Source organism: Alosa pseudoharengus, unplaced genomic scaffold, assembly GCF_046254945.1.
Source record: "Alosa pseudoharengus isolate Yale_2024_CS ecotype anadromous, Long Island Sound unplaced genomic scaffold, YU_APseudo_1.1 YU_APseudo_1.1_scf_5, whole genome shotgun sequence".
Taxonomy (NCBI): domain Eukaryota; kingdom Metazoa; phylum Chordata; class Actinopteri; order Clupeiformes; family Clupeidae; genus Alosa; species Alosa pseudoharengus.
Genome location: NW_027468837.1, coordinates 34559762 through 34583504, shown reverse-complemented (window position 1 = coordinate 34583504; position 23743 = coordinate 34559762). Strand labels below are relative to the sequence as shown.

The window sequence follows — 23743 nt, the reverse complement described above, 5'->3', positions numbered from 1 at the left end:
TTTTAAAAAAACAATTATATTATGTGTGTTGCAATGTTAAAGTTGTGGTAACAATAAACATTCAACAGTTGTGATTGCATGTTGTCCCTTATGCTCACTGCATAATTTACACAAGTGCAAAAGGGCCAATCTCTATTGTGGCATAAATGACCCTTGCATGGTACGAGCTGCTTCACCCCCAGCTATTAAATATTTAATATCGCCCCATGTTTGTTTGGCAGAATATTATACATGGAAACCATTGAAACTTTGTCATAAACTTTTACCCTGTGGCATTCTGGTCAGCAATATTGTCAACCTGTTGTATAAATTACATGTTTACTTACTGGCCACTTAAAATATTTATACCAACCAAATGTGATTTTGTTTTTATGTGTATAGAAGATAGATGGACCTACAAACACAGAGAGAGAGAAAGAGAGAAAGAGAGAGAGAGAGAGAGAGAGAGAGAGAGATAGAGAGAAATCTACAGGACCTACTCCTATGCCTTCTCCTCTCCTTACAATCCGTTGGAACAGGCAGAAAGACACACACACACACACACACACACACACACACACACACACACACACACACACACACACACACACACACACACACACGCTCACACACACACTCACACTCACAGCCACACACACACACACACACACACACACAATCACACATGTACCCGCACATGTGTACACATACTCACAAGTCCAATGGGGGAAGAATGGACATCTAACTGGTAATTACAATGCCTCTTTATGTTCCTAGCTGAGCTCGTTATTTACATGGAAATGAATTGGATGGCAGTAAGCAGTTCTTCTGTTTTTCCCCCCCTATCCCACCATCTCCTCTCATTACCCTTCGCAGGGGGTCAATGAAGAGAGAGGGGGGGTGGGGGGTGTAAGGGGAGTCCAGAGGCCAGCGCCACATAATTACTAATAGAGTGGTACTTATTCTCGCAGTCGTGGTGCGCTGGGAGGTCCTTCTCCTTCCTCAGCCTCACCATTTAACCCTACCTACCTCTCCACAGACTGGACAGAGGATTGAGGAGAACCCCTACACATGGCTGCACTCAGATGACTTCCAATTATTAGGCAGAGCTCCAGGGTTAATTAAGCAGGAAGCCCACATATATATTTTTGTTTGCTTTTTTTAGCTGCTCACCAAACACAATAGTCCATGCAAGGACATGTTTTTGTCCACCATCTCTATTGATAATAAGAGCTTGCTTATAATGGGCTCTTCGACTATAGATGATGCTACCAGTACTTTTATTATTCTCAGTTTTTTTTTCAAGTATCCACAATGCGTCTTTGTAATTTTACTTACCATTTAAGAGCATACTGCCCTCTCTTTATTCACTATCACAATGGACATACCATTCCAGTGAGGAAACAAAACAGTGCTTTGCTTGCAGAGGATGTTGCCATTGCTTCCCAGACTGACAGGCAACTAGAAGAGACTGGCAGACTGAATTAAGCTCTCCTCTGCAGTCAATGGCTCCTTGAGCACTTCAATTGCGTTGCTAAACTGAAACAAATGGCTTTTCCTTCTACTCGGCTTGAGAATGGACAACAGTGAGCGTCCCCTCGCGTCAGAGTCACACGAGGAGTGCGTGCTCATTAGCGGGTTGCCATGGCGATTGGGCAGGCAGGGCAGCTGTGTTCCGAGGCTGAAGAGGTTGACCTGTGCAACGTAAGAGTCCATCACGCCTTGGAGAGGGTGACCCCAGTGCCACGCTGCCCATGTGGGCACTGGTGGCACAAAGGCCCCTGCCTCGCTAGTCATCCTGTGTAGTGGAGGGCCTGCAGGTTCCCATGGTTAGAGTGCATTGTGCACCTTCTACTTTATTGCATCCTCCGTTTCCCCATCAAAAGGACACTTGATTTGAAATCAGAAAACAGTGTGTTTGCGGAATGTTTGCTTCACATACTCTTTGCAAATGAAGAGAGTGAATTGATTGCAAGGCAGTAATTGGCAGTGTGCGCTCAAGCTGTGCCTACAATAAGGTTTGGTATTCTTTTCAAACCATTATCTCCAGTTAAAAGTGTGTTGGTATAGAGACATCTGCTGAGAAAAGTGTCGTGATTTGCCTAGATGCTGGCGCTTGTGATTCATGGCTAGATACTAAAATAGTATGTGTTCATGTGTTCATTATCATCGCAGGAGTTCACAGTCACTGACCAAGAAGAGTTGATTTGTAGGTTGGGATTTTTGTGTCTGTCTGTCTCTACATGAGTGAGTATGTGTGTGTGTGTGTGTGTTTGTGGAGGGTTACCTTGTTCTCTGATGTTAACATAGAAGATATGCAACTTTAGTCTGTCAAAAAAATGCTATTTCATAAGCCCATTTGTTTTTTTTTTGTTTTTTTTTTATTTTTTATTAATGTTTTTGGCAGACAGCAGAACATACAGAGCATAGACATCAGGTGAAAATTACAAACATACAGTCAGTTTCCAGTCTTTTTTTTGATAAAGCAATGCTATGGTACGCACACCCATCACTTTTTTTTCACTATTTGTCCGTTTCCCGGTTTTAGGTCCGTGCATTGGTCAGCAAAAAAGTAGCATATTAACATTCACATGCAATAATACAACAACAACATCTTCAATGACCTATTCATTTGGACAACTTGATACAGCCCTATACAGGCTAAAGTTACCTTTAGTTTTGTTCTAGCTTACCGTGACGTCTGGCTTTAAACAGCTGTCTAACGCAGTTCTGACAAGCAATTGCCTACCTTGTTCTTGCCCATCTGGAATAACTCCTCTAGCTTTGCTGCATCCATCCTTTCTGTTTTCGTTGTTTAAACTTGTGATATCCATGATGAGTATTGAGTTAGTGAATTAACTCAACAGTGCGTGCTGATAGCCATATATAGATAGCCGAGTAAAAGAAAACAACAAGTAGCCTAGTTGCGTGCCTGCGTGCGTATTCTCTCTCTCCTGCTCAAACAAAATGTGTGCGCGTTAATTTTGATAAGGTATTCACTAACTTCAATAGAAAATTGTAAATTGTAGCCTGATGGCATGCAGCTAATGGGAGATACTGTCCATAGTTGGGAAGGTATGGTGGGCCAATTTGGTGTGAATACACACACACGGGAAATTTTCTCTTGGTGTTGAGTAGCCTGATGGTACACACAGTGCGTACGGACGTACACCTGCAGGCGCGCCTGCACACACACACACAAAAACACAAACAAGAACAAAGTGCCTGCAAACTTACATTAACATAGACCTCTGAGTATATCAAACAGTTACATCCAATATAATATCAGTATCAGTTATCTATCTAAGCAGACATATCCTCTAAATAATTCAGAAAGGGGCCCAGACCTGATTAAAGATATCTTCTCTCCCCCTGATGCTGAAAGTTACCCGCTCATATAAAGCCATTTTGGTCATTAGCTCAATCCATTCCTTAGAACTACAAAACTCAGATGACTTCCAATGCCTCAATATTATCCTACATCCTGTTATGGTTGCAAGTCGTACCCATAGCCTCTGTCTTCCAGTTAGATTGATGTTATGCAGACCCAAGATACATAAAGCTGGAGACTTCAAGAGATTAACTTGAAAAAGACCATTCAAGAGAGTAATAATCCCATTCCACAGGCGATCGTTTTTTTTCACAGTCATATAGCATATGGCATATGAAGTCCCAGCTTCTTTCTGACATTTCCAACAGGTGTCCCTGTCTACTAATTTCAGTTTGGCGAGTTTACTAGGGGTCCAATAACTTCTGTGGAGTAATTTATATTGGATAAGCAGCGACTGTGTTTCCCGTGAACAAGTGTACCAGGAAGCAACAAGCTTCTTCCAGCCATCTTCTGGAATCTGAGTTCCCAAGTCTTCCACCCAGCATAGTCTCAACCCCTCCAAATTGGGTGATCGCACCTCTCTGATGATCTCATAAAATTTAGATGCTCTACTACTATTATTGCCAGCTATTAGGAATAGTTCCTGTATTCTAGATGGAGGGTCTGGGTTAGTGTGCAACTTAGCTTGGATACAGTGTCTAACTTGTAAAAATGTCCAAAATTCCCTTTGATTAAGATTAAATTCTTGTCTGATTTCAATTAATGATTTCATACCATTTTGACCAAATAGATCCCCGAGCTGATTAATTCCGGAGCTGACCCATGCAACCCACATAAACGGTTTCTTACCTATTAATAGTTTTTTATTCCACCATATGGAGGCTTTAGCGGTAAGATAAGGATTGGTATTAATTAATTGGTGAGATCTCAACCAAGTCTCTTGTACAAAAGCCAATCATAAGCCCATTTGTAACCAATCCTTTTTTGTGTCACAAAATGCGGAATGCACTATACAAGCATCATTCCGTTGCATCCTATTTTAATTTCGTCCACAAAAGTATTGTGTTGTGTTACATAAATTATGATGTGTACAAAGGGATTTAGCGCAATATATTCCGTGACTCTGCAGTTATAGAAGGCATTCCGTCTGCGAAATAGTAACTTACAAAATGCATTTAGTGACATTGCTCTCATTCTGACCAAATGCTTTTATAGAATCACAAAATGAATGTATTGCTACAATACATTTAATGTTACTGCAGAGTCACAGAATATATTGTTCTAAATCCTTTTGTACACATCATAATTTCTGTAACACAACACAATACTTTTGTGGACGAAATTGAAATAGGATGGCATGGAATTCATGTTTGCTTAATCTAGCGAAATGTAGAACAATTGTCCATTTACATTTTTCATGAGGGATTATGAGAATAACAATGATAAAATACAATTTGACAGCAGTGGTGTGATTTAACACTGACATCTTCTCAGCGGTTGTCAGTTCATTTTGAAAACATTATACTAAGAGATTTTCCCAGCAACAGTATTATTAACAACTAATACTTAATCCTTTATTACTGTACAGTAAAAGAAGTCTTTTGACATTTGGGTGCCTCTTAACAAATTTGAACTCTTTAGATTGCATACACCCATGGTTCATAGAAACATCTTCATTTCCTGTTATTAACAGTGTTGGCAGGCTTCAGTCATGTTTTATTTTTTTATTTTATTTAAACCATGTTGAAATGGGATATAATAGTACATTTGTAACCATTCCTTTTGAGGGACACATGACTGACAGAGAGACAGAGAGAGCGAGAGAGAGAGAGAGAGAGAGTCAAAGAAAGGGCCATAATTCAGCACCTGGTGAACATTTTCAAGTTATAGATGCTTAGAACACTCTAAATTATGCAATCTGTTGCCAATGACTTTGGATTTTATAGCAATTTCTTTTTTCCATACTCCCTTTCCCTTTTCTGTATCTCTGAAATTCAAACCTGTTTTGTAGCCTCATTATGGTCCATTGATATGCTTAACATGAAGAAACGCTCAAGCAAACAATTTCGTAGACAAATGAGCATAGGGTAATGTCCTGTTTCCTAGATGCAGCACGGATGCCTCTGACCTTTCGTCAACCCCGGGGCCCAGCTTTTACGTGAGCCACCATGTTCACCAGACGAGGAGACAAGAGATGAAAATGCTGGGCTGCATCTGGAGCCTTCGCTTGCCTACCTGCCTGCTCCTGCACACGTCTCTATATCTCTCTCTTACACACAAACGCATGCTCTCGCTTCCTCTCACACACTTACACACACACACACGCACACACACACACACACATACAGGCACACATACTCTACTCTCTGTTTTTGTCTCTACTCCCTACACAAATCCCTGTCAGATCAAATAACAGCAATACAACTGAAAGCTGTGTGAGGCATGCTCGTTGTTTGATCTCCCTCTCTGCATCGACACAGTTTGGATAAGCCTGCTTTGGAGATATGTTTTTGTGCTATTTAAATGTTAATGTCTTTAAAAATATATACGCATTTTTGTGCAAATGAGCCTGCCTTTCTCCTCTGCCCCCAGTGTTCTAGAAGCTTCCACACTGGAATCTAATTGGATTTATAGTACTGTGAGAGTTCTTCATTTCAGGGAGCAGACAGCGTCTTGAAAGTTCTCCCTGTGTGATTGCAGGAGATTGTTGTCATTGTGAATGTTGTCAAACAAGGATACCCTGTTGGTGATGATTTGAGGATAATGGGAGAAAATGTCTGAATTGCAATCAATGCTAAATTAATTCATGTAGACACCAGTAGGGGCTTAGCTTGTGAGTCACTGGCATTCTTGAAGTTGCACTTACCCTCTGTGGATGACTGCACATCACTCCTGTTTATGTATCTGTTGTTATATGTTGACACACTTTTGTACTTATTCGTAGTGAACATACATTACACATATTCTTTTCATTGTGTCATACTTTTAAAGTCCTACATTTCATCAGATGGAATTGATCCCTGGCTTGCCAGTGAAGCTGGGTCACTCAATAATTTAATATCTGATGCCAGGTCATTCAATAACACAATTGGCTGACTCATACAATAAATTGCACCTGATAGGGGGTCAGAGCAATAAGGAGTCACTGAATCTTTAGGGGATTTTCTCTCCCCTGGTCTCTTCACCTATACGCATTTCTATACCCAGGGCATATTACAGAATTAAGAAAGAATAGAAGTCTGCCACATAACTATTTCTTGGCATCAACTTGTTGGGCAGTCTCCGCATCACAGTGAAGAATCTGCCAAATGCAAGATACTTTGTGTGTCTGTGAGGGTAGGTCTACACTATTGCGTTTTTGTTTGAATCCCAAAGACTTTGTTATGATTCAACCTCCAGTCCACATTGTGCCATCGTTTTCGAGCTCCTGAAACCGACAGATTTGAAAATGCCCATTTTCATATCAAAATGCAGGCTTTGTGTATTTGTGTGGATCATGGAATGCATCTGAAAATGATGACGTACAAGTGCATGTTCCCTTCCTTTGAGACTGGACCGCATAATATGTGCACATATCATATAATGTGATAAGGGCCATGTGCCATGACTCATCCTGTGAGCTTTTAGCTCAATTGCTACTGTAGCATGCTCGACTCCTGATCCGAGGTGCTAATGTTTGCAGATTTGAGTCTGGGTTAGTACAGGGCTGTAAGTTGCATACAGGTTACACACACATTCCTTATTCACTTCTTGAGTTTGTGGAGGCTATGACATCACTTCTTTCACACCTGTCTAGTGGGTCTTCTAAGCACCACAGTTTTGACAGACTTGCCCTTGGCCCATTGAGTTATAAAGATAACCAAACAATTATAGAGTGTAATGCTCAAACAACATAAAAGCAGCAAACACACAGAGGTGAAAACAACATCATTGATGGAGGGTCTGTTAAAGAGAAAGGGTGCCTGAAGGATGTTTGCATTTTACTGAACTAGTGCAGTGCCCGTTCAAACATGCTATTCCTGTAGCCCAATTACATGCCTGCAGGTAGGCCTGCTTTAAAAATAGGATGATAGGGAAAAACATAATTCCAGGTAAGCATTCAATAATGAATAGGCCTACAGATAATATAATAATATAATAAATGTGAAGTGAGCAGAATTTAAGCATGGCTGCATGTGACATTTTTTACAAATCAAAATGACATAATCCTAACAGCTGTTTTGAGTCAAGGCTATATGCTTAGCCTATTGAATAACTTGATGATAGAGAAAACAAACCATTTTGTGGAATGATGCATCATATGGAATTTGCAACGGTATGACTCAAAAACAGTCTCTGGTGGCCTATAAGTGACATCACACTCTGTCTGCCACTCGTTGCTTGTCGCTGGTTATGCTTTGCATGTGTGGCATTCTGGGACGTTCTTTGATTCGGGACCATTATCGCTCGTTTCAATTTAGGACCTTGCAGTTTGAATTGTCATGTGCTTATTCAAAGTCTAAAGACAGTCCAAAGTAGCCTGGGCTATTCGAAGTGTCCGCTTATTTTTTACGTCATTTTGAAGAGCCACTGCATATAGCCTACCTGTGTGGCATGTTGGCGTGTTGTTGCAAAATCCGTGGAGTTATCTTGCACTCGCTTAAGTTTTTACCCGTGTAACCTACACTGATCCAATTCTGCCAAAGCCCTGCTTCTATCCTCACTGGTAGCTTTAGCTTACAGTCCTGTGGCTAGCGGCGAAAGTGGCTAGCGGCGAAAGCCAATGCGTGCTTCTTTTACCGATATAGGCTATTTAACGATATCTTTTGCATTTCTTATCCAAACAACGTCAAATTTAGCAGTGCACTTACTCATGCCTGTAGCAAGACACCTGCCAAGTTTGTAATCAGTCTGACAAACGGTCAGCGAGATATGCGTGCCACAGACACACACACACACACACACACAGACGCTTCTTGCTTTATAGATAGATGTCTGTCTCTCTCAGCAATATCAACAGGCTTTCATAACCTAGTGGTCTCTATATTCCCTGTAGCAAAATAAACAGCCTTCATCCCTGGGTCATTTTGGCGAAATCAAAAGTCAGTGTCCTCCAGTGGAGCACTCAGTGCCATTATTGAAAACACACAGACTCATTCATGTTTACAGTTTTTTACAACTGTTTACACACGTTTTCAAAACTCTGGGTACATTTGCAAACGTAGCGTTATCAGCGTCATGGACACACCGCAAATTGCGAATGCTGTCAGACCCAAGTTTACGTTGTATTTATCAATCGTTCAATCCTTAGTGTAAACTGCGCCTTTCTCTGCCTTTCTCCGCCCATAAACGCAATTTACGAACGTCCACAACTGAATGGCAGCACCTACATATAAGCACAGTTGAATGAAGTTAACTGATGACAACATTAAAAAGAATCAAACGTTTAGCGATCATGAAATAATACCATACATGATAAGATGTAAACAAGCAGGAAGATAATAAAGATCGATCAGTTCTACTCAAACTACTTGTGCACATAGGCTATGGAAGATTGGTCAAATCTAGCAAGTAGAAAAGTTTAAGTGAATGACGTGAAAGTGAAAGTAAGACATTCGAAAGGCCAACGAAAGTTAAGGTTGCTTTTGGTAGTACAAATACTTTCACCACAAAAACTGGTCCTCTAAATAGCGATTCTGTTGTCTTTGAAAGGTTCTCTTATTGACACGTTGAACTGCAATTTGGATTAACACCTGCTTTTGCAAGGCGGAAGTATTTACGACGTGCGCTTTCAGGAGCAGTCTTTACCGCGGAATACATAATTAGGCGCTCTTTACTCTTCCCCTCCCATCTTTTTACGCTAAACTCCCACTTTCCCCTGGATCCTCCCATGAATGCATATGCATGACATGACAAACGCAATCTGCCACTTTCAGCTCCCGCGACAGGCAGTTTGCGCTTTTACATCATTGCGGCCTGTTTGTACATACCTCACAATGATTTTACACACACATTGCGTGAAGTGGGCGCAAAAGCATTAGTACATCTGTCCTTCTGTTTCTATTTTTCAAAACTCCACACACAAAACCAACAATTGCTCACACAAAATGCAAAATGCCTCAAATCTCCAGCAAAATGACACACAACATTCAAAATGTCATAAACACATCTTTAAATCAAACATTTGCCTCACATTACAAACACTTTTGTCATAATATGACATTTTGGATACATAATGTACACACTGTTGCTCAAAACCTAACGTTCTTCTGTCTTTCATAGGCTTTATGCATTTCCATACAAGAATGAAAGTTACGGTATCTACAGAGAGAAGTTAAAATACACAGTAAAAATGCAAGCAATATTGAAACCAAAAAATAGTGATTTTTCCCAAATAATTTGCTGTTGTGAATACAGTATTTTACAGCCAACAAGAACAAAGCAAAGCAAAATAGACCACCAGATGAGGCAATGACCACCAGATGTACATGGATTTCTGAAAAAGCTGATTTTGCCTATGGAAATGACTGACTACTATCAAATTACTTTGCTTTTTCCAAAGAAAAGTGTGTGTGTGTTTATGTGTGTGTGTGCGTGTGTGTGGTTGGGGGGGGGAGTTGTGTATGTATTCATAGGTCTATAGAAAAATGACACAAAAAAGACACAAAAATATAGTAAAAAAAGACAAGTTTTACTGTACATAAAGTCAACTTTTTGTAGAACATTCCTTTCAAAGTATCTGCATTGGTTCCTCTAGGGCCAGATTGAAAGGGTCCATACCTACATATAGAGTATCTATTTATAGGCCTATACTAAGGCAATGACTAGATGGTGTTCCGTAAAGTAATGAGTGTTTACACATGTGAAGAGAGAGAGTGAAGCACTGGTGATTTAGTGTGGCATTTTGATGGGTTGTGTTTGAAAAATGAAATCAAGTTACTTCCTGTTCAATTTTTGTGTGTTAAGTAGACAATTGTGTGTGGTGTTTTGCAAAATGTGTTTTAGTCAATTGAAAACTGAGTCAAACACTGAGAATTAGTGTATGGTTTTGCAGATTTGGTGTGGGGTTATGATGTTTGGAAGACATGTTTAGAAAATTGTGTGACAAGCAAAGATTTAGTGTGTAAGCATTTGAAAAAAACTGTAAAGACATGCATATTATCCTCCACTGCTGAGTTAAATCTGATCTCTTATTTACCAGCCATGTGACCAGCTTCTGCAAAAGCTCCAATGCACTAACTAAGCCCAGCTCTAGAGGTCACTTAAGCCCTCTCCATAACAGCAAGTTCAAAACACTGACGGTTTGTACATTTCCTAGAGGGTTACTGTTTTTGCATGTACACACACACACACACACACACACACACACACACACACACACACACACACGTGGTCAAAATTCATCCAAGACAACTGGTGTGAGACTGCAGCTTTATTCACGACGCCGGGAGCATGTTACCCACATGAAATGTCAAAGTAACAAGCCCCAACATCTGTGGGTGAAGCCAACTCTTATACCCTTACCCCACACCCATGGAAAATCACAAGTTGTCACCCTCCAGTGATCACTTAACCATCTGGTATTTTAACAGAGATAAGAAATGTTTACGACCCCCCATCCTGAGGGTTACCCACAGTTCAGTGACACAGGGGTTAATTTAACTAAACATTCCAACATAGGAGTTTCAGAAAACACAAGGGTTAGAGTAAGGAGATGACAATTAGATTTCACTACATGTATATAAGGTATACTAAACATTCAATGAGAAAAATAAAAATGATCCCACACACACACACACACACACAAACACACTCACACACACACACACACACACACACACACACACACACACATACCTTTTCTGCTTTTCTGGTCTATGGCAGGAACATACTAGAATACTGATAGGAAATAGGTAATTTTCTGGTGGACTGCCCTGAGGCTAAATCTGGTCTGGTCTGATTACATGATTTGTGAACATGAGGCAAAAATCAGTCCAGCAAAAATATTTCTCCAACACCCATGTGCCCATGTGCCTGCCACCCTTCTCCTCAAAATCCATCATGGCCTGACTGCCCAGGACATCAAACTGCCTCGGATAACATTACATCAAACCATGATGCTGCCTCTGTTGGCACAATGGTGTTGTAAGCCCCCAGCGTGGTCTTCCAGGCAGTGCTGCATGGAAGGCACTAGGGTTAGGCAAAGGGTTAGGGTTAGATGCATCCTAACGATGGTCGCAGCCCTGCCTTGAAGTCGACAGTGGGGGTTTAAGGCCTAGTCCACACGTACCAAACCGATCTTTTTTTCCTCCGTCTTCCCTGGAACCGTATCAAGAATATTTGCGTCCAAACGGATCCATCTCAACACGACTCAACACGTTACTTCATACCCCAGGCCTATAGGTGGCACTGTGTCTTTACAGAAATTCACCAAAACTTGCAAAACTTGCGCTTTAAAAACAGACAGAATAGGCTACTGTGAAATGGCTAGTGCAAGGAAACCAGAATTGTTTGTGTAGACTGATGATGAACTATCAACTGTAGTCAACTGTAAAACTAATAAACTTTATTTTACGGTTTGTGAAGGGTGCAGTCCCGTCCTTTATTTGGCTAACGCAGGTAGGCCTACTAATCACCATACTTTCTTTGGTTGTAGGATAGTCCGTGATTCACATTAGTTTTGGCTATCACCGCAATTAGGCTACTAAACGCAAGGCTTACCCAAGTTCTAGGCTATTCTGTCGCCACATTTATAATATTGCTATAAAACCTTCGTTAGTAACAGTCAATACTTTTGCCTGCATCAAATTGTGCATTCGCATTCAGTGTGCTACCATCGGCTTAACGTGAGTTCTAAGCGTCTTTGTATGCTTATATCTGATTTCACTCGACTGTGAATGCATGTATATATGTTGTAAGACATGTAAAATAAATGAATGACACTGGCACTACGCACAAATTAATGTAGCCTAAACTTACACCGCACTTTCCTAATAACTTAAGTTCTCTCGAATCACTGACAGTAGCTAGAATGCATAAAAAAACACCGGGAAAAACAGTGTTCAGTCCACCAAGTTATAAGCTATCGGCGCTGCGCAGCATCAGTTGTGATATTTATCTTAACGGAGTGTAATCGTAGGTAATGTCATGTATGAAAACTAGTATTGTTAGGCAATACTATAAGTGCAAGTCCAGGGCAGCTGAGGTGTGGCGATGACATCATCGATACGCAAGCAGGATGTGCGGTTTCGCTGTCTAAACGAACTCAAACGGGCTACGGTTTCAGATTTCTCCAACCTGCGACCAGGTTTCAGAAAAGTGCGGTTTCGGGCAGTGCGTTTACAGGATTCGTTTGGATGCTCGGCCAAGACGAAGCAAAACCTCTGCGTTTAACCTAAAAAGCGTCTCCGTGTGGACAGGCCCTAAAACACCATCAAAGCCCTTTGTTGTCACAAAGAGACATTCGCATGTGTATTAGTTCAGCATTGTATACATCAAGGTTTAAACCCCCCGTGAATGTGTAGGTCCTCAGTAGCATCATAAATCATGACGAATAAGTGCATCCCCTAAGCATTTAATGATTTGCATGTCTTTCTCTTTCAATCAATATCCAATGATATATAGGTTACGTAAATTGCTGTGTATGTATAATGTGCATGGACAATAATAAAGTGGATGAATATAGACCATAATGTGCTATCAATGAACAGCATCATCCTTGTTGGTAAATTAGGCGCACTAAATCATAGCTAGACTAGAACATACTAGAACATAGATCAAAGTAGATCATAGCTGTAACGTGACAGAAAGCCTTATCATGACAGACGTTGTACTTGTGCAAAATGGAGATGCATGCTTCCTTGCTGTTCACAAGCACAGCTGTCACTATTAGTATGCAAATGCAAGTAGATGGAGTACTGTTCACTTAACGTGTAATGCATAGATGTTGGAATGTTTTGGTTAAGAAAGGCAAGACTGTCACAATTCATTACCATGGTTTTGTAATACATTCTGAACATAAGTAAATCAAATTTAGCCCCTTGGCTCCAGCAAATATTCCTCTGTAATTGGGAGCGTCTTCTTTATTTTTTCCACGAAATTGATGTTGTAAAATGAGCACCTTTTCCTAGACATTTCTCTGGAACTCTTACTAGAATTGCTGACTGTCCACAGACCGTATGAAGGAACTTGTTACGTCCATTTTCAGCTACTGGGTTGTGTTTTTGCTTATCTTCGTCTTATTCTCATCAGAGTAGATGGCACATATGAAACGCACAGTAGCCTCTCGGTCTGTGTAAGCACTCATTGTTCATGCTCGCGTCCATTTGATTCACTTCCTCCTTTTCTCGCCACGCCATAAAAAACCCGTCTGCCAGAAGTGCACTCACAGGATTTCCAGAACAGTCTCTAAATCACGTAACATCTCACCCCTTCTGACAGGAGCAACCCTTTCCACTGGTCTAGGATCGATCAGCCTCAACTTTTTATTATGGCATTCTCATAAAATGAAAAGGGGAGAAGGTAGACTGCATTTACTAATTGCTTCAAGAATCCTTTTAAACAGACTTTGATTCATGGCTGTGTGATCACGGCTGGAGTTGTGCTGTGGACGTGATTGATTTTGTTAATGGTGAACTCATAAACAGTAGTCCTACTACCAGGGGTCTATAGTATACCACATTCCACCTTTCTTTACACTTTGTCAATTACATTTACCAAAAATACTGGAAAGCTTCCAAACGTCTATGCTAATGTGTCTCTTGTGTGTGTTATGTGCTATATTCAGTGGCAATTTGTTGGCTTATCTGTTGCTAACACTTGAAATAATATCATGATGAATTAAAAATGAATGCATGTTCTTTTTTGTAATAGAGCCAAATGTTTGTCTGGATACATTATTAACTTTAACATTGACCTGAGATTACACATATTTCACTAAAACACAGATATCTCTAATTAAGACATAAGGGAGTGGTCAATAGCTTCACCTTTTACCAGTAAACTGTTTTCTTTTTGAAATGGACAAACTGTAAGCTATGATTATTATTGCAGGAGTGTCCAGAGCCTATTGCCTGCTAAAGCTCCCCCACAAGATGCATGGATCTTTAAACGCATGCATCTCACACTCAGCATTCTGATAACAGGTGTAGCTACCTTGAGACTACATGTAGTATGTTATTTTGTATGTGTATGTGTATGTGTGTGTGTGTGTGTGTGTGTGTGTGTGTGTGTGAGAGAGAGAGAGAGAGGGGGGGGGGGGAGTGGGAGAGCAAGAAAGAGAGATAGAGTGGAAAGTGAGAAAGGGAAAGAGGGAGAGATTGGGAGGGGGGAGCAAGAGAGGGGAAAGTAGCTACCTCAAGTAAGTAAAGTGAAAAACTCTTATCTTGTCGGAAATATACATGACCTGCTCCCTACCAACTGAGCAGCTGCAGCCTGTGGATTTAGCCAATTCTGGATCTCGGCAAGAAACTAAACCCCACGTTATCTGTGCGTCCACAGCCATGGAAAACATGGGTAGCGAGAACCAGGAGACTGCAGTCACTGGGTTTTTGTCTGCCCCTTGTGTGAGGGAAGAGGATCCAGCTCATTTAATACCTCTCTGCTTGCCATCTGTCAGGATCAAACACAGAAGTCTCTGTCTGGGTTTATCTCTGCCTCTGAACTCAGTGCCTTATTATGGGGCCTGCACAGAGTACCTGTTCCACACAAAGACCTGCTTGTGTGTCACCTGACACCACATACACAGACACACACACAAACACACAGACACACACACACACACATATACACACAGACACACACACACACACACACACACACACACATATATATATATATACTCAGACACACACATATATAAACTCAGACACACACAAATACAAATGCACTCTGTCACACACAAACACCTGTCACAAACACTAAACCACATTGCAAGTGCACAGACAGCTAAAAAATGGAGTTGTATTATGCATAGACAAAGATTTACAGCAAGGACTCTCTCTCTCTCTTGCTCTCTCTATCTAAGAAGAAAAAAAAATGTATTGCCATCAATGACAGACCATATTCATATCAATGTCCAAAAGCATGTAGAGTGTACCTACCTGTTACTGATTTTAAATAATTAAAAAATAGTAAGGTCTGGTGTATATGGTTAACAGAAGAAAGAAGACAAGACTTCCCCCCCCCCAACACACACACAGGCACACATACACATACACACACAAACACAATCAAAACTAAACATGCACATCTCTGCAGATATTTTGGTTAAGGGAGAACCCTTGCTGTGCAGAACTTCCTGGACCTTCCTGATACTTGTGCACCTCATGCACCATTAATCTCACCCAGAAGTTCCTGGACTCTGTTGATTGCAGAAGTGATTAATTACTTTCACTTTTGCATACTTATACATTTATTTGCCCACAAGCGAGATAAAGAAGGACATACTTAAGTAGAAAATGAAGGGGGAAACTATACTTTTACTCATATTTCACAGTCATTGACTGTTAAAACTATTTTTTATTACTTCTCAGCAAATATGAAATATGATATGAAAAATATTAGGGCTCCATCTCTCCGTTGTCCCTGTCCTCGTTTTGTAGCTATCCGTTTTTCATCACCTTTAATGCAGCTCTCTGACAGGGAAAACTCATCAGGTAGAAATTAATTTCACTTTGAAATCATATGTTAATCAGAGCAGGCTGGCACCCATTTGCCACTGATTGGAGATCAGCATTAGGAGACTGCAGATTATATCAAAGGTAATAATGGACAGAGTGCTTTAAATATATAAGCCAGACTTAACTCAGGCACACAATGTAAATATTTTTTTTTCCTCTTAAAAACCACCCTCATTAGGGCAAATAGCATGTGGAGATAATTTCAGACAGGGGTTCATATTCTGAATCTCTTAGAGTAATTAAACAACACAAAATAAATGCCCTATGTGTTTTATTTTAATATCCACTATGCTCTTGACACCTCCGTGTGATTTCTGAATTTAATTTCATTGCAAACGGGATAACGCATTTGTGGGGCGCAGTTCTAATCAGGGTGATGTAGGGGAGGCTTAATTGTCGACTTTGACTTGACAACCCATTTCAATTTGGTTTTAAGGAGGTTAGCGGGATGTAATGTACTGCCACTGCTGCTGCAGTTGCTTTTCAGAATTTAGTTATTTCATTATCGTTCAGAATCATTTGGAAACAAATTAAAATTCTCTGATGATCAGAGCAGTAATGACATTTTCATTTCTCCTTCTTTGCCACCTACAAATATTTTGATGTTTATTTAATTTTACTTTTTTTCTTTTTAAATCAAATCCTGGCTCACAGGCACAGTGAGTGTCTTGTTTATTATTTATTTATCTATTTCTTTATTGAAACTTGACCTTCAGAAAAGTTTTGAGTCTTTTAAAGTGCATTAGATGACAAATGGGGGCTTGTTCCGTGCAGTCACATGCCTGCCTTGTGATTTCGCCGTCCTTGTGGGGGATGTCAGAAAATGAGCTTTAATGTTATGACCCTGTTGTTGTTCTCCCCATTTGCAGAACCCTGGAGCTGCAGTTGAAAACACACTCCGCAGCACAATGGGGACCTTGTTGTCAGATGATTGTTTTGAGTTTGGCTACCCTCTTGCGCCTTTTAATGACAGTCATGTTGCATAGCATACTGACCCACTTTATACTGATTAAGCGACTAGTCTGGTTATTTGATCCACCTTTCTCATCTTCAACAACTGGTTATCTTGTGGACATTGATCAGCCTGTGTTCAATTCACCAAGGCCTTGTTGTGTTAGAGGTTTTCCAGCGAGATGGCAATAGAAAACAATAATTCCCACAGTATTGCGGTGCATACTGAAGCACATGTATGACAAATGAGCTCTGACAAGATAATTAAAATTGTTTAATGAGAGATACTATTGCAGACATCCTCTCAATTTGTAATTCATTTGGGCTATCAGAGCAGCTTCTGTCCACAACAATAGACAGTCCCACTCTTGGGTTTTGCTACGTTCATTTGTTGGCTAGTCTTAAAATTTATTTGGCATTATGGCAAGCCAATTGAGCATTTATTCAGATATCTTGATATCAGGCATAATTGTCATGTACATGCAAGCCATTTCTGTCCACTAGTTAACTAGTGAGCTATTTCTGTGTAAACTAGTAAACTAGTGACAGCCAAAATGCTCACTAGTTAACTAGTAAGGCCCAAATTCTCTCTAGTTAACTAGTTCAGATGTTTCATATCTTACTAGTTAACTAGTAATGCTCAGCATGTTCACTAGTTAACTAGTGGACACTGAAATGTGCATTAGTTAACTAGTTTAAAGACTTCTATATTTTACTAGTCAACTAGTAAGGTACAAAAATGTTTACTAGCTGACTACTGAATGTCAAATTCCCACTTGTTAACTTCTATGTAATTTGGCCAGCCGCTTGAGCATTTATTCTTGATATCAGGCCAACATGCAAGCCATTTTTGTCAACTAGTTAACTAGTGAGCCATGTTTGTGCACACTAGTTAACTAGTGACAGCATAAATGCCCACTAGTTAACTAGTGAACACATATTAGCTTCACTAGTTAACTAGTGAGAGCCAGAATGTCCACTAGTTAACTAGTAAAGGCCAAAATGCATACCAGTCACACTAGTCAGCTAGTGGCGCAGAATTAAAATTAGGAGGCGGAGAACTCTGGAAATTGAGGCTTTCTATTGGCTCCCTATGTCCAAATAGAACATGACAACCAATCACAGCGCAAAATTTCACAAAATCCCACCCACAACATTTGCATGTGGCACACAAGTTAACATGCTGGCCAAAGGAACTTTAACTAGTAAACTAGTGGCTTCAATGTGACACTTACATGTAAACTAGTGAAGGCAGAACTGCTCACTAGTTAACTAGTGAAGACACAAATGCCCACTAGTTAACTAGTGAGGTCTAAAAAGTGTCACTAGTTTACTAGTGTGCACCAAAACACCCACTAGTGAACTAGTGATGGCAATTTCCATTCGACTAGTTAACTAGTGAGGTGCAAAAAGTGTCACTAGTTTACTAGTGTGCTCCAAAATGCCCACTAGTTATCTAGTGAAGGCCATTTCAGCCCCACTAGTTAACTAGTGAGATGCCAAAATGGTCACTTGTTAACATGTAAAGGCCAAAATACCCACTAGTTTACTAGTGAGGGTGTTGTGGGCCTTACTAGTTAACTAGTGGCATGCATATTTTGTTCACTAGTTAACTAGTTACACCTAAAAAGAGAAACAAGCTGACCATTTTTGTCCACTAGTTAACTAGTGGAACAATTGAAGTCTCACTAGTTTGCATGTGTGGCAGTGAAGCAGCTCACTAGTTAACTAGTGCCTGAAACGGCTATTATGCAAATTCTAATGAGAGGGTGGGTAGAAGACTCCTATTGGGTATTATGTAAGAATCCCACCCAGTCTAAATGTAAATTTACTGTTCATAGCCTCGCGATCAGGTCCTGATGGGTGCCCCTAGTGGCTAAAGTGACACACTGCTCTGCAACGGTACTTCAGTATAGATAGTAAAGCAGAGCCTGCTATGCAGTATCTCATATTCTGTCAAAATGTTTTTTTAACAATAACAGGGAAACCCCATGCTTTAACAAGTGAACTCTTAGTGATCCACACCAAAGATTCAAGGGATCAATTTTAATATTATTCTTTGTTTATTGTTGCTATAGGCAACCACAGACATAAATGTATCCATTCGTAGAAAATGGAAAGACAATTTAGAGTTGTTTAAACAACATTTATAGCTTATATTTATTTTTGCTCACACATAACTCTTGGCATGACTTCTAGCATGCTCACAGACTTAAGCTTTCATGCTCACCTACATGAGGGCGCAGATGCCAGAGGAGTGGAGAATATGCTGCTCTATTGTCCTCGCTAAGGGACCGTTCGGTAGCCTATTTATAGAATGGACCAACAGAGGAAAATAGAGAAGGGTCATGTCTTTTTATTCTTTGTTGAGGGGAGGGTCACCCAACTTTTTTTAGTCTAGGAGGGAGGGTCACCCAACTTTTGTATTCATGAAAACAGCAAAATTTGGGCCGTTGCACAGGGCCTCCCGTCTGATGTAGGCCTGTCAAACTCGATTCCTTTTAAGGATCCGGGTTATTCTGAGTCACTCACTAAACTGATCCGGGTTGAACGAGTCACTTGAGTCAGTATTGCTAAATCGCAAGGAAATTCAGTCCTACTTCAAGCAGTGCAGTGGGGTGCTTCATTTTTAAGTGCCTTCTCATGTTGGATGCGGATCCTCCATGATTTGAAACCAGGTTTTTGCAGTACTTGCATTTAGCCTTTAGAGTGCTCTCCTGGTCGAAGTGCTTCAACACATTGTTCATCTTTCTGGACAATAGTTGGGGGATGGGGACTACCCCCTTACCTCCCAATTAGATAAGCCTGTTACTGGGGTAAGGGGTCAAGGGGGCCGGTCAAGTACATTACCGCGGCAACTTCACTCATGTAGCTTTCCGTGCAGCTACAGGGCAGAGGGTCAAACAGCCAGATATATTACAAAAGAGAAGGGGGGAAGGGCTTTATGACACTACCTGAAAAAATGTTGCCAAGTAAGTCTAAAGAAACCTATTTGAATTAATTGATCTTATTGACAGAGAGGGTACACTATATTATAATAATTAATTATTTGTTGTTGTTTTGTTAACAATAGAAAAGTTTGCCTAGGTCTAATGCTACTCTGCTATATTGTTTATTACCACTACTATATTAATAGTAGGCTACTAGGAATCTGTTCTAATAACGTATTAATAGGCTGCTAATACTAGGCAACTGATATTATTATTAATAATAGCTATACTGTTAGGTAGCCTAATATAATATCATATAATATAATATAAAATAGCCTAATATAATAGCATCAAAACCTCCACCCACTCACCGGAAAGAAAGCAGTTTGAGCCAGACTGTTTATTTATTGTCTTAATAGTGTAGCCTAAGCAATTGACTTTCAATGTAGGCCTAGACATAGAAACAGGAACGTAGAAATGCCCTGCAGTGAATAGGCCTAAATTATTATTATTATTATTATTATTATTATTACTAGGCTACTACTACTACTATTCTCATTAGGGCTATTATTATATCACCTTGACACGAGTAGAAACTAGGCTACTCGCTCGTCTACAGATCCACTCATGACGGCTGATTCGGCTGACTCGCACTCATAAAAACATAACGTAACTGGCCCGCCCGGCTGACTGACCCAGGTAGGCTAGCCTACTCAAGCCATACAGAGCTTGCAATGTTTCGGACTGTCTTCGCGACCTAATTGCATTTTAAAGTAGGCTATGCGTGCAGAACATATGTTATTTCAGAAGTGAAAGCATGGCTTTTGTTGTGGATTTCCTTTTAACCTTGACGAGGAGTTACTCGCTCCTCTAAAGATCCACTCATGACAACGTAGCCGGCTGATTTGGCTGACTCGCACTCATAACAACATAACGTAACCGGACCACCCGGCTGTATCCAACTGACCCAGGTAGCCTACTCAAGCAGCTCCATACTTGCAATGTTTCGAATTCGGACTGTCTTCGCGACCTAATTGCATTTTAAAGTAGGCTATGCGTGCAGAACATAATGTTATTTCAGAAGTGAAAGCATGGCTTTTGTTGTGGATTTGCTTTTCACCTTGACGAGGAGTTACTCGCTCCTCTAAAGATCCACTCATGACAACGTAGCCGGCTGTTTCGGCTGACTCGTACTCAACGTAGCCTAACCGGTCGGCTGATCCGACTAACCCGGATTGCTACTCAGCAGCTCTCATAACAACATAACGTAACCGGCCCGCCCGACTGATCCGGGTAGATACTCAAGCAGCTCCATGAGCGTGCAGGACTGTCTGCACGACCTAATTGCATTTTAATATGCTACGACTATAAACCAAATCTAATTATGTCTAGGCTACAGTGGGCATCGCTTTCAAATGACCACTTCAGTCGCGCATTACGAGCATGATTACCAGGGATTAAAGTGAAAAAAAATCGTTTGACTGAACTTTTTTCAGGCCATAAGTCATACGTTGTTCATATCTACCTATAGAGATAGCACCCCTTTTGCGGTCGCGACCTATTGGTTTTTAATGTAGCCTACAAAAAGATGCAAACAGCAAAGTAAAGGGAGTATTCGCCTTATTCACACAGCGGCCATTGTTTAAACCAAAACGAGGCTACAGGGTACACTTACTATATAATTAATGCCACCTACAGGTGAATGCATAGAACATAACAATCCTATGGTTTGTGTACCCTGTAGCCTCGTTTTAGCCGCCAATGGCCGCCATGTGAATAAGGCGAATTGAGAGTGTTCTTGATTGAGATTGAGTTTTCCAGATGAACAAAAATATATTTTAGTACCATCCCTGACCATTGCTGATTAGCCATCGCTGTTCTTTTCTACTGCAGCAATATTGTAGAAAGGCTTTAACACACTCTTATTTAATTACTTCAGGCCAAAAGTGTTTAAAGGGGAGATTTTTTTCTTGTTAATATGCAATTCAACACCATGTAAAATCTATAAAATCAAGTTTGCAAGACTTCCCATTTCCTCATCAAAGTAACGAATCAGAACATTCTAGATATTGTTCATATTTCCATTTGTTGCCTCATCCGCATAATGAAAACATGGTAATTTTGAGTTTTACAGACAACTCAGTTTTCCAATGAGCAGCAATACTGTGTGTGCTCATGCAGGAGGTCTGCGCATTTGATAACGACAAGAGACGGCGCTTTTGTCTTCAGCAACAGATTGTATAAGGTTGACAAGAGGTTGCGATATGGTTAAGGACAGGTCGTGTTGCGCTATGAAAGAACATGCGTAGCCTACTTTCTAAACGTAAAAACGGTCAGACATAGATAAACGTAACCTACCTCTGTCGTGGTGGCTAGTTGCACCAGGTAGGGAAGATGTCCTGAAGTGCACGAACGTTAACCTTATGGCGGTCTTCTGATTGGTGGCGTGCTAAAAAGTTTTCCTATTGCATCCATAAACAATTTTCTTGCAGCGAACCGCGCAAAAGCAAACCCCTGGCACTTTAATTTCTTTACACCATGGCTTGTTAGTTCTCCCCCGTTTCCAACAGCTGCCCATCTGCATTTATTTTTTTACTTTTGACACCTGCCTTCCTTTAGCAACAACGCATCCATGACAGCTAGTGGCCTTGCCAAATAGACGCACACAAATCATGACGCTAATATGCGAGGTTCTGGTAGGCCTACTGGTTATGTTTTTGTGCTATAAATTAATAATATTTTATAGCAAAGTTTTAAGTTGACTATTTTAATTGTATGGTTATTTTTTGTCAACATACACTCACAACCTACTGTCGTTAAAAGTGAGGCCTAAGCAAAATAGGCTACAAGGCTGTCTGTGCGTCACAAACACGACTGACCCCCTTACTCGACACGCTCAGTCAAAACCTTCTGTCGCAAATTGTGAAAAACATTGTTGTATGTCATAACAGACGGGATAATAAATTGCATAGGCTACGGTTTATATTGCGTCGCTTTACACATAATGTTAGTTGCATTGATTAAAAACTGTAACAATAATAGTAGCCTATATCGGGTGGCATAGCAGGCTATCTGTTCAAGTCATAGGTGACACCCAAAATGAATGACCTCCCCTGACAAGAGTTCGCGATAGTAAGTGTCTACATTGATGCACGGAAAGAACACAGCCTCCGAATTCGCACATAGAGCTCACAATATCATATCCAAAAAAGTTAAACGGATTGGCCAACCTCATCAGCTGTCTCAATTGTGTCACTATAATCCAACTTTTAGACCGTTATAGTCCTCCATACGTGTTCTTTTTTTTAAGCAAACGCCCGAGACAAGTACAAAGCGAAACTCATGGCTGACGTAGGCTATCTTCTTGAGCGGTCACTTATTGAGACACAGAAAGTTCTCAAGAACACTATTAGGTCTTTAAACATTTACCTAATATTTGTAGTTGCCTTAAAAAAGGAAAAGCAAAGGTGACAGTCTCCCCCTCCCTCCTATTTTTTTCCTCATCGGATCTGCATCGATCTCAAATATGACATTTCTAAAATCAAATTGACGGAAATCCGTCCTATGACGGAGAACTTTAATCCTTGATGATTACGAGGCGTGAAGCTGCGTGAAGCTTTAGTACCACTTTCAGCCACTGTGCTTCGCTCTGCCACTGTACATCGCTCTGCCTGCCGCCCATTCTGAAAAAGCAGGAGACTTGCCGAGAGTAATCCCAGCCTACGAATTTAATAACAAAATAAATCATGCAAATTTGCTGTCTACATTATTGTCAGTGTTGGGGGTAACGCAACTACGCAAATGAAAACAGTGGTGTGATACTTGAGCCAGTAGAGAAATAACTGTTCAGAATTAATCTGTAGCCTTGGGTAGGCTTCTGCAGAAAACAATGT

General features: G+C 40.5%; 1 protein-coding gene across 1 annotated transcript in view; it reads right to left on the bottom strand.

Moving 5' to 3' along the window:
• The window catches only part of stmn3 (stathmin-like 3), a 338540-nt gene extending 315222 nt beyond the window's left edge, over positions 1-23318 (bottom strand). The window contains exon 1 of the mRNA XM_076267466.1: positions 23081-23318. The gene's annotated coding sequence lies outside the window, so the exon portion shown is untranslated. The remainder of the gene's footprint in view (positions 1-23080) is intronic.
• Between the last annotated feature and the right edge of the window lie 425 nt (positions 23319-23743).